The following is a 12,170-nucleotide window of genomic DNA, read 5'->3' as shown; positions in this document are numbered from 1 at the left end:
TTCAAAGATAAGGTACATTTTCTTTCCTGCTTTGTTTAATTGGAGAGTAAGGAAGTGCTTCAATAAAACATTAGAAAATCCTGACTTTCTGGTGGCACCATAGAATCATAGAATCATAGAAGGGACCCTGAGGATCATCTAGTCCATGGGGAGGCAACCTAAGGCCCGGGAGCCAGATCCAACCCAATTACCTTCTCAATCTGGCCCACAGACAGTCCGAGAATCAGGGTCTTTTTACATGAGTAGATGTGTCCTTTTATTTAAAATGCATCTCTGGGTTATTTGTGGGGCATAGGAATTCGTTCATTCCCCCCCCCCAAAAAAATAGTCTGCCCCCCCAAAGGTCTGAGGGACAGTGGACTGGCCTCCTGCTGAAAAAGTTTGCTGACCCCTGATCTAGTCCAGCCCCCTGCAAGGCAGGACTATGCATACAGGGATAGGGGGATGGAACCTGCAACCTTGGCATTATCAGCCCAACGCCAGCCAGCTGAGCTATCCAGGCTAGATACAGTCTTGCCTTGTTTACCTCAGGCAAGTAATGATTTAAAAGGATTCAAACCAGTTTGTGCCAAAGCTGTGAGCACAACCAAGAGGTGTGAACTCAAATTCACAGCTGCACATTTGTGAAATGCAAACACTGCGTTCCTTCCAATGACCCTTCTGATCCTCGTATCCAAGACTGCCGCCACCACATAGAACATTTCTTCATCGTTGAGCTACAAATAGTCCTGTGCCTGCGGCAGGGCATTTCACGGGAGAAAGTGACTGCTGAGGCACACCATACTTTTCATACACAACACACGTTCCCAGTTGTTACGGCAAAAATCTGGGTGCGAGGCTGCTCTGCCACCCAGCTCATCGGACTAAGTCCGTGGGTCCCTGCGGAGGAAAATGAGCTCAGCCGGAGACAGGAGCAAACTGCAGAAGATCCAAGTTTATTGCGCAACAGGTTCAAGGCGAGATTGAACAGTGAGAAAGGGGTGACATGAGTTTTTGAAACTCCCTCCATGTCCCAGAATACAGTGCAAAACACGTCATGAATACATTAAAGAGAGGTTTGGTTACACAGATTACATCATGAATATATTAAAGGGAGGTTGGGTTACACAGATTAACATATGGAGGAGGGAGGGGGGAATATGCAGAGCTACACCGGATTAACATAAGGAGGAGGGAGGGGGGAATATGCAGAGCTGGAGATATGCACAGATAAACACTTCCTGGGGATGAGAAAACAATAGTCCCAAATATGCATAGTCTGCCACCTGACATTGTCTGGAGGAAAGGCTGATCAGAGCAATTTGAAAGGATTAGGGTCTTGACACCTTGCTTGAGGGATTATGCTGGACAGGGGAGGTGTGATGGAGTCCTAGAGTAATTGAGCAAACTGGCACGCTGATTTTCTATGAATTTTATAGATTTTAGTCCCTTTCGACATTGACAATTGGAAATAAATTGATATATTGTAGCGAAGAAGAAGGTGAGGAAGACATGCCCCCCCCTTCCGTAACACCAGTCCTGCCTGGAGATGCCAAAGATTGATCCTGGGAACCTTCTGCAGGCAAAGCAGATTCTCTACCGCTGAGCTACAGCTCTTTGGATTCAACAGAAGGCTGCCTACAACTTGCATCCACGTGCCAACGGAGATGGCCGAGCTAAACTTGGAGGTGTTCTTGGCTCATCACTTTGAAACTAACCAGACACACTGCCCCAAACCTCACACCCAGTGCTGCATATTGTACTACAGTAATTTCTAGTAACACAACGGATTCTCTGGCAAGATTCTGGTGTTAGATCGTGTCCTCCCTAAAAGAGGGCACGTGTTGCAGTGAGACCTGCAGACCGACCTCCTGTGTTGTGGGTGGGTGAAATCGGACAGCCCAACACCCAATTGGTAGGTCCCTCATTGTTGGGTTCAATCTGGCCAATGGGGCACACTCCAAATGGATCAAGGGACCCATGCACGTGACCCAGAGCTTTCTCTTTTGGCTCATGCATTCGGAACACCCGCCCACCTCTCCCTATTTTTTAGGGCATTTTGCAATTGACCTTGCTGTGCCATCGTGCGTCATCTGTTGTTGGGACAGGGGCACGGTAGGAATTTCCCCACTTGGCTTATTGGCTGTTGCCATTTGGGTTTCGCCTGCAGCGTAGCAAATCGTCACAACTTGTAAGGTTGCAGATAGGCACTGGTTCAGGTGACAGAGATGGGAGAATGGTCTCACCATCCCTATGTGCAGGGTATTCCATTAAAGGAATGCAGGGACTTAACTGGTTTGGTCAACCCCTGAGATGGGTTGTGCCCGTGCCTGAGTCCAGGGGGGCATCTGGGTGGTGAACATAGTCTGTTCCCGGCTTTTCGCCTACCCAGGTATTCACCCTTGGCTGACCTATGCTGGTGCCCCGGTTCAGTGCTGCCTGCAAGGGTGCAGGGAGCTGGTCGAACCAGAGCCTATGCAACCGCTCACCTTCTGTAATCAATAAAGTTGTGGCCTAAATTCTGCCAAAAACCAAACTGTAATTTGAGTCAAGTGTGTCTTTAGGGGGGAGGTCTCTGGGTCTGAACATGCAACTTCTTTGCAATTATCTTCTTCACATTTAGCAAGAGTAGCTAAAACTATTTACACACCTGAGCAGCTGCTTGGGTTATTTGAGGGGTCAGGCCAGGTGCCCCTTCTCATTAAGCATTTGGGCTGGATCTAGACACATCAAAGAAGCGTTTCAGGAAAACGCATTCTTAACTTTGTCTGAGAAATCCTGTTGGCAAAAACAGAACTCCAGAGCACCATCTGGTGTCACAGGGTTATAATGCATATCCAACACATGGAAAACACTTTTTCTTTCCCAATCTATCTGAGTCATTGGAAAGAAAGAAATACCCTTCCTTGGAGGCACATTTTCTGACAGAAGTGGGCTGCAAATGTATTGCTCCATCCTAGAATCCATGTTTTATCTTTGTTATTTATTGAGCTGGGAAGCACAACACAAAAGGCAGCTTGTCTGATAAAAAGGCTCTTTGTGTGTGTATGTGTGGGGGAGTTATTAATGAGTCAGACTTCTAAAGCCCTTGTCTTAACTCAGACAGAGAAAGATAAGGTCCTTCTTGTGTCAGAAGTTGGGCCTGTGGCACAGTCAGTACAAAGTCTCCTTTTGTCTCTCCTCTGCTACATCGCCTGTGCCTTCATTTGGGGCATGGCAGGTCAGCACGGCCCCCTCAGACAGAGATGTCTTTCGGGAAGAGGGCCATGCACAAATGCACAAATAATACCTTCTGTCTCATTTCACAGGTGGAAGAGAGGAGTTATTTTGGGAGAAAGCAGACAAACGGTTGGGGGATAATTCTATCAACAACTATAAACTGAGAGCTAAATGGAAGCACCACCTTCCAAAGCCAGTAACCAGGGTCACTTTCAGATGACCTGTTTATTGAGGATTCATCCTAAGTGATTTCCACATAGTTTGCAGGGAGGTTAGACAATGTTGGCTATGTACTGATAATTTGTTCTGATTTGATTCCTTATTGCAAACAACCTGCATTTTTTTGTGGGGGAGGTAAAGCAGGTTTGTTGTACACGACCCTCTGGTCAGCTGTTGTTATAAGAATTTTAAGGTCTCAAATATATAATAAATATTCATAAATGCACACATATCTAAATATCTAAACCATGTGTCTGAAATAGTATAGGAGAGCCATCCTGAAGCCATTTTGACTCTCCCAATGACCTCAAATATTCCTCTGCATTAAGGGAGGGAAATGGTGAAAGCCATTGTCCTTTTGCTTACAAATCCTGACTTAAGGGCATATTTGTGTATGAATAGGGTGAGCCTGTGAGCTTGACTTAGGAACTAAAATATTAACCATCACAAAAGAATGCCCAGGCAATGCAATCAGCGACTATTATCAAGTATCCTGGCAGACAGGATTTCTACTGTAGACCGCCTCCTATGATGTATGTGTGATGATTTTAGGGTGGTCTTTGGCTAAGTGGGTTGGGCAATGTCAAAAGTCTTTAAAGCTTCCTGCATGCTTTTGTTCATGGTCTCTCCCTCCTTGGAATGGATGAAATGGACCCAAGAGGGCAATTAGGAACATAGGAAGCTGTGCCCTGCTGAGTTGGGACATTGCTCTGCTTCGCTCAGTCGTGCTTATGCTGACCTGCAGCCGCTCTCTCCAGGATTTCCAGCCAGGGTCTTCCTATTCCTTACCTGGAGATGCCAGGGAGTGAACCTGAAACTTTTGCACACCAAACATCTGCTCTCCCAAGGATGTGTGGCCCTTTCTATCACATGTAATGTGCACTCTTTTTCCTATTGACTCTGGTTACAGATTTCGCCCCCTGCCCAATGAGCAAATGAAGTTCCTTTATTCAGTGCCATATCTATGGGGTGCTAGCTGAGATTTTTTTGCCCCAGGGGAAGTCTCCAGAGGGGTGCCGCTGAGGCTCTCAGTCTGTGTGTGTGTACCCAAGAGCATGTGGAGGGGTGCCAACGTGGGTCTTTGACCGGGGTGAAATAAAGCCTAGTTTTGCCCCTGCCTTATTCTGTGTTAGACCATTGGTCCATCCAGCTCAGTGTCCCCAGGATTTCAGGATTTCAGAAAGGGGGTCTTTACCTAGTGATGCTATGGGGATATTATTCCCCAACCCCTCCCCTATTTATATATATTTCTTACTTGACTGCATGCTTCTCTCTCAGCCTACATCTCCGATTTCTGCTAACTCCAGCTATAATCTTCCTATCATTTCCTCCCCCCCCCCCCCCACAGACAGAGCTGACATTTCCCTGGGAGCTACAGGACTGTCCCATCCTCCAAGCTCTGAGGAGTATCTCATTCGAAAGCACAGTTCCCCAAGACTCCATTTCCTGGCCATTAGCTGCCACTGAGGAAACATTAGCAGCCTATTCTGCACTTTTAACTGGCAATCAGCCTAACAAAGGAATGGTCCGGCAGTAGCCATAACATCATTCTTATGGTCATACAGAAACAAAATGAGTGCAGTTCTCCCAGGCTTCTGTTTAGCTCAATAGCTGAAGATATTTCTTTAATGGGTACTGACAGTTACAAAAGGTTTGCTTAAAATGAGCATTGATGGCCATTGGGATGTAGTGGCTACAAAACACATCTGGGTAGGTACTGAAAGAAATAATTTTACTATATTCAAGCTCCTATGGAGAAGGAAATCTGAGTTTTTGCAGCTAGTGCTCAAGAAGGAGCCAAGCTTTGGGAGAAGAGAAGACTCAGGAGTAAACCCTACGCAAATCCGGAGTAGAGTCCCTAAGACGGTTGGGTTACATGGTGCCTCATATGCATCCTTCTGGCAACTCCTGCAGCCACTCTGGTGCCAAATGTATTGCTCTCCAACCAGCAAGGCTGAGAGGGGGGTCTTGTTGTCTGGGCAGCCCAGGAAGGTCACTTCAGTGCTGCTAATGCAGCAGTTTAACTTCACCACCAGAGGTGCACTCCACTGCCTCTTCACCCTTGTTCTTTCTCCAACTCTTTTCATTCCGTTATATATATGCTCAGAACCAGTGATGTAGAGGCAGATTCTGAAGGGGGAGGCCCATAGCACAGTAGCTGAGCATCTGCCTTGCATGCAGAAGGGTCCCAGCATCTCCACGTAGCACTGAGAAGGACTCCTGCCAGAAACCCTGGAGAGCTGCTGCCAGTCAGTGTAGAGAATACTGAACTAGATGGACCCAATGGTCCAACCTGGTATAAGGCAGCTGGCTATGTTCCTCACAGCCCTTACACTGTGCAGCCCATCACTCCTCTTGTACCCATACTCCGGTGCTACCACCCTTCGCAAAAGCTTGCATTTCTCATCCCAATCTTCTTCACAGGGCCATTGTAAAGATAAAATGAAGGGAGGGGGCAGAGATGCATTGCCCAGCCTGAGCCCATGGAACTAGGGTGAAAGTCTTATTGTACTGGTGGCTGTGCACTGCAACAGAGCTCAACGGGAAGTGCTCATGTGTGGACAAATGTGCACAAAAGTGCCCAAGGAAGAATTGAATCTGTGTGACCCACATGCATATTACATGTGTATTAAATCAGTACATTATGTATGTACACAATGCAAGAACCAGGATCAACAGTGTTTCTAAGCCATGCCTTCTGGCACGGAAGAGGGGGTTGCAAATGCTCTGAAGGTTTAAAAATATGAAGAGAGAGAATGGCCTGTTTCCTTCCACCTCAAACAAGCATGTGATTGGTATATCAATTGCCCCCCAATGGCCTGTATGGCCAGTGTGGTGTAGTGGTTAAGAGCGGTGGACTCGTAATCTGGGGAACCAGGTTCGCGTCTCCACTCCTCCACATGCAGCTGCTGGGTGACCTTGGGCCAGTCACACTTCTCTGAAGTCTCTCAGCCCCACTCACCTCACAGAGTGTTTGTTGTGGGAGAAAAGGAAAGGAGAATGTTAGCCGCTTTGAGACTCCTTAAAGGGAGTGAAAGGCGGGATATCAAATCCAAACTCTTCTTCTTCTCTTCTTTGTGTTGCCACCCCAAACTCCAAATGCTGTGAGCTTCCAGGGGTTCCAGAGTCCAGTTTCCTTGGAATGAGGGACAGCGGAGACTGTGGTGTCTTTATGGTATATGGTTTATTTACAAATGTATACACAACCTGAGCCTACAATGGGAGGGGCTCACCCCAGAAGGTCTTGCTTTTCCCACATCACAGCCTTGGATTAAATCAGAAATCAAGCATGGCTCTGCCTCTCTGGCTTCTGCCTGCTTCTAGCCCAGCTCTCAAATGCAGCTCTGGCTTTTGTGTTCCTCACTACCAGCCAGTTGAGGGAGGGGGCCCACCCATTTGCCCTCTGGCACAGAGCAACCTCCTTTCTTATACTAAGGACCATACTTAGGGTGACCACCTCACCTAGAAGCTTGCCTGGCTAGTTCAACAACAGAATACTCCATCAGATTTTAACCCTTGCTGGATGCAGGACCCCAGGGCATCATGCAGGCTAACCTCTCCCAAACTCACAACTCTCTGGTTTGCAACCCAAACAGGAGTACATCCCGGCATCTCCAGTGTCTGACAGTCTCACTCTTGACTCACCTTGCATAGAATCATAGAATCCTAGAGTTGGAAGAGACCACAAGGGCCATCGAGTCCAACCCCCTGCCAAGCAGGAAACACCATCAGAGCACTCCTGACATATGGTTGTCAAGCCTCTGCTTAAAGACCTCCAAAGAAGGAGACTCCACCACACTCCTTGGCAGCAAATTCCACTGTCAAACAGCTCTTACTGTTGCCTCTGAGTTCTGTCCAAAGCTTGCAATGACAGTGCAGTAAAAGACAAGAAGCAAAAGCCTACAAGGGAGAAGCCAGAGAGGATTTTCTTCCTCCTCTCATCTGAGTCACCAGAAGGAATTACAAACATGCCTGGCACTTATTTTATCTGGACGTGTGACCTTCTTCCAAATATTATTTCTCCCAAGGTTCCTGGCCCCCTGAGAGCATTTTGCTTTCCACCCTTGTGATTTTAAAAATTACCACTGCTGAGCCAAAAGTCATCTTTCAACAGAACATTAGCCATGTCCTCGACACTCCCTCCATTCTTCTCAGAGTGTGGAGTGGAGAAGATACTGTTTCTGGCCCTGCCAAACTGGGGAAGGGAACATGCTGCTTTCATGTGCCTGGCTGCATTTTACAGTGACATAGCAGCCAAGCAAAGACCAGAGCTGCAACCTTCAGTCAACGAATCAGGTTAAAAACATTTATTTAAAGCACATTTGGAGTTCACTGCTTCCCCAAAGGTTCCTGGGAGCTGTAGCCAAAGGTGCTTGAAATTGTAGCTCTGTGAGGGGTAAACTGCAGTTCTCAGGATTTTTTGAGGGAAGCCATGCAGCATGTATGGTGCGGATGCAAAGGTGTCCCCTTGTTAATTTGTCAGCTGTTTGCTTTCACAAAGTTAATAACTGTAATATTTTTTCTTATGTGGGCCTTGGGGAACACCTCTTTTAATTGGTGCGCCCACTACCCCACGTGTGTGCAACATCTATAATCATGTAGAACAGTGCATCTCAAAATGGTGGTCCACAGACTGGTGCTGGTCTGTGAGCCATTGGCTGTTGGTCTGCAGAAGCTCCACCACTGCCCAGGTTGAGTGGGATGCTTCTGGGATCAAATATGGTGCAGGTCCCTGGCACATTGAATGAGGAAGTAATTGCGCACCGCCACATCAGAAAGTCTGAGAAGCCCTAGTACAAAACATGTTTTTATTCTGCAACTGTGTCATGAGGAATGCATGTATGGCCAGGAAGGACGGCTGTCTGGAGAGCCATTGCTGCCAGCCTGTGTAGACAACACTGAGTCAGGTGAACCAAAAGCCTAATTCATTAGAAGGAAGCTTCCTATGTTGAATGAGTAAACTGACTGCAAGTGACGCAATTGACCATCTCACCCTGCGCCCTGTGGTCCCACGGGATTCCAGGGCAGGGCAGGTCTCCATCTCTAGGGGCAGAGAGAAAGAGGGGCATCCTCAGAAAGAGACAGCTGACCTTGTAAGCCCCCTCTCCACCGCCATGGATATCCCTGCAGTTCAGCTGTAGCCTTTCCCAGGCTGTGTACACACTCCAAAGCCCATTCAAAACGCATTTCCCAACACAGATAATTCCAGGGTTTATTTAGGGAATTATAATTCTGTAAGGGGTAAACTATAGGACGCAGAATCCCTTAAAGGAAATTATGTGCTTCTAATGTGTTTTAAAGGTACAGTTATAAGAATTCTAAGGTTGAATTCCATTATCTCAAATATAAAATAACTGTTCATAAATGTACAAGGCAAACACATACATAAGTATATAAACCATGTGTCTGAAATAGTATAGTAGAACAATCCTGAAGCCATTTTGACTCTCCCAAATTGACCTCAAATATTTCTCTGCAAGGAGGAAGGAATGGGAAAAGCTTTCCAATTGTCTTTTGACTGTAGGGGCTTATACCTCCCTTTTCAAATACAGTCTGGCAAGTATCTGTTAGGCTGAACACACTTATCAATATGCAGAAGAGATTCAGGAACTAAGTATTTACCATCTCAAAGGAATGGCCAGGCTGCCCAGAAAAGGCAATCAGATAAGGCCTTATCAGGTATCCTGGCAGGCAGGAGAGAAGCAACACTCTCATATTTCTGCTGGAGACCACCTCCTGTGATGTATGTTTTGGGGTGGTGGTCTTGGGCTGTTGTTGTTGTTGTTTAGTCGTTTAGTCGTGTCCAACTCTTCGTGACCCCCTGGACCAGAGCACGCCAGGCACTCCTGTCTTCCACTGCCTCCCGCAGTTTGGTCTACAGTTGGTCTACATGGTCTACTCATGCTGGTCTACAGGTGGGCAATTTCAGAAGTCTATATAGGGGCTTGCGCACCATTGTCCGGGGTTCTCCTCCCTCCTGTGTGTGGTGAATGGGGACCCTGCTTCAACAGTTTATTTCCTTTAATAAAGATCAGGCTTACTAGCCACTTTACTTCTCAATATACTTTGGTTGGCTTCTGTTATTTTCTCCTACCGATAGGGAACCCACTTAAGGACTCTATATGGGCTTTGGAATATCCCATAAGGGAAAGGGAGCGAGAGAAAAGAAATGCAGAAATGTGCTTAGCATGTGTGGCTCTCCATCCTGCTTTTCCTGCATTCCACTTGAACTAGGCGAATGTTCCAATTTTATTTCTGGAACATAAGCATACACTGTTTGTGCCACTTTCACTAATAGTCACACTGAATCTCACTTTGCAGCTGGTGGTTTTGTTTTTTGTTTTTTGTTTGACTGGATGGTGGTGATGAGGATTGAAAAGCTTCTTTCTTCTCCCGCATCAGGTCAGTAGCAGCTGACGCCTAAGGCACATCAGAAAAGCTGAGAAAAGTTGTTTGCATTGATGGTGCTGGCACAATGACTCTCTCGTCAGCAGCCAGCTAGGAGACATAGCACTCAGAGCAGGGATTTGGGTATGCATGTTCAGCTATTTTGGGGCAGGGCTGCATGTTTCAGTTCACAAACTGGAAAACATGGAGTTTACACAGGGCCTGCTAAGCTCCATCTTGTTGACTGGAATCTGGAATCTGATTTACGTCTACAATAGGCACTGAGGGCCTGGTGTTCAGGAGACCACTAAATCTGAAGCTGGCTAGCAGGAGCTCACTGAACACAACCTCACAATACCAGGGACTCTCGCAGACACCTTTTCTGTGGCCTAAGAGTTCCGTTTCCAGAGGGGACATTCTATCATATGTGGTGGGATTGAAGAAAATGTTCCACTTAATATTTGTCTAAAAACCTGAAGCATTCTTGTTAGGGATAGTAGGGAAAGATCTGCCAAAAAAGCTGAAAAACATCATGTATGCGACAACGGCCGCGAGAGTCCTAATAGCACAAGGATGGAAGACTGAAGAAATTCCAACTAAAGAATCATGGCAAGAAAAATTAATGGACTATGCAGGGCTGGCAAAATTGACACATAAGCTATGGGACAAGGATAACTGTGACTTTAAAGATGAATGGGAACCCTTTACAAAGTATCTGAAGAAGCAACAAAGTGAATTGGACTCATTGGCAGGTTTTGAATAAACATTCACAAACTTTTTATTGACAATAACTAGTTAAACAATTTAAGGATCTATACAACTTTGTAACATGCAGAGAACAGCATTCACAGAGAAACCCAAGACTGGAACTGAGGGAAGTCGGGGTGGGGGTGGGGTGGGGTTGTGTGGGAGGGTGGAGGGAGGGAGGAAAATGGAAAAAAAATTAAGGATGACATGTTTTTTGGAGAATATGTTTTGTTTAAATATTTAATAAAAACTACTTTTTTTAAAAAAAAGAGTTCCATTTTCACACATCTTACATCAAGAGTCCAATGAGGCAGGGAGGACCCTGGAGTCCAGCAGTGGTGCTGATCTTGAGGCCAGATGGCTGGCCTTGGGAGGGACTCCAGCTCTCAGGAAGGGAGACACTGGATTCACTTTGCGTTTAAAGGTGAATTTACCTACTTCATGCTTTCCGAAAAAACTACAGTATTGGAAATCCCATTTGGAGATTTTACCAGGAATTTCCCCATGCAATTTATATAAGTATATAGCATATTTACATCCATAAGTTCTGGAAAAATCCACACCACTTTGGAGTAATAGTACCACTCTATTCTGCCTTGGTCAGACCACACCTGGAGTCCTTTGTCCAGTTTGGGGCAGCACAGTTTAAGAAGAATATTGAGCAGTGGGAATGTGCGCAGAGGAGGGCGACCAAGATGATCAAGGGTCTGGAAACCAAGCCTTATGAGGAGCGCTTGAAGGAACTGGGTATGTTCAGCCTCAGAAAGTGGAGACTGAGAGGAGATATGAGAGTCATCTTCAAATAGCGAAAGAGCTGTCACATGGAAGATTGAGAAAGCTTGTTTTCTCCTGCTGCAGTGGGTAGGATCCAAACCATTGCATTAAAGTTACAAGAAAGAAGATTCTGATTAAACTTTTTGACGGTAAGAGCCCTTCAACAGTGGAATGGACTCCCTTGGAAGGGGCAGGCCTCTCCTTAGTTGGTGATTTTTGAGCAGAGGTTGAATAGCCATCAGTCATGGATATTTAATTGAGATTCCTGCATTGCAGGGGGTTGGTCTAATGATCCTTGAGGTCCCTTCCAACTCTATAAACTCTATAAATACAAGCGGAAAGTGTGCACAAAGATGCAGATATTATAGGAAATGACATACAAAAATGCATTACATATGAGGAAACTGCTTTGCAAATATGTACATTTTAGGGAAAACTGCATACAGAAATATGTATATTGGAAGAAATGTACATATATAGATTAGTGTATTCAAATAAATTGTAAATTAGTGTCCTTTTTGGTGTCACATATTTTGTGATCTGCAGGTGGTGACTCTGTAAGAGGAGTTATTCAAAGTTATTCATATTTGCAAATGTGTATGTGTCTACACACACACACACACACACTGCAGAATCCAGCTTTTCCAGTAGGGAATTTGGCAGTACACTTTGATGCCCATGCGTGGCTCTTAGCTGCACCATGGGAGTAAAGGCATGCTTGGAAGACTGGCAAAAGCAACCTGAGGGTGAAGCCATGCTTAGAGCAACCCTGCAAAGCATTTCTATTTATGCTCTTGCTCTCCAGGTTGTCAGGGGGAGGTGGAGCAACACAAGCACAAGAGCCA

The sequence above is a fragment of the Podarcis gaigeae genome (genome assembly GCF_964106915.1).
Source record: "Podarcis gaigeae genome assembly, chromosome: 16".
NCBI classification, from domain to species: Eukaryota; Metazoa; Chordata; class Lepidosauria; order Squamata; family Lacertidae; genus Podarcis; species Podarcis gaigeae.
The sequence above is the reverse complement of the archived record's forward strand: the minus strand, read 5'-3'. Positions refer to the sequence as shown.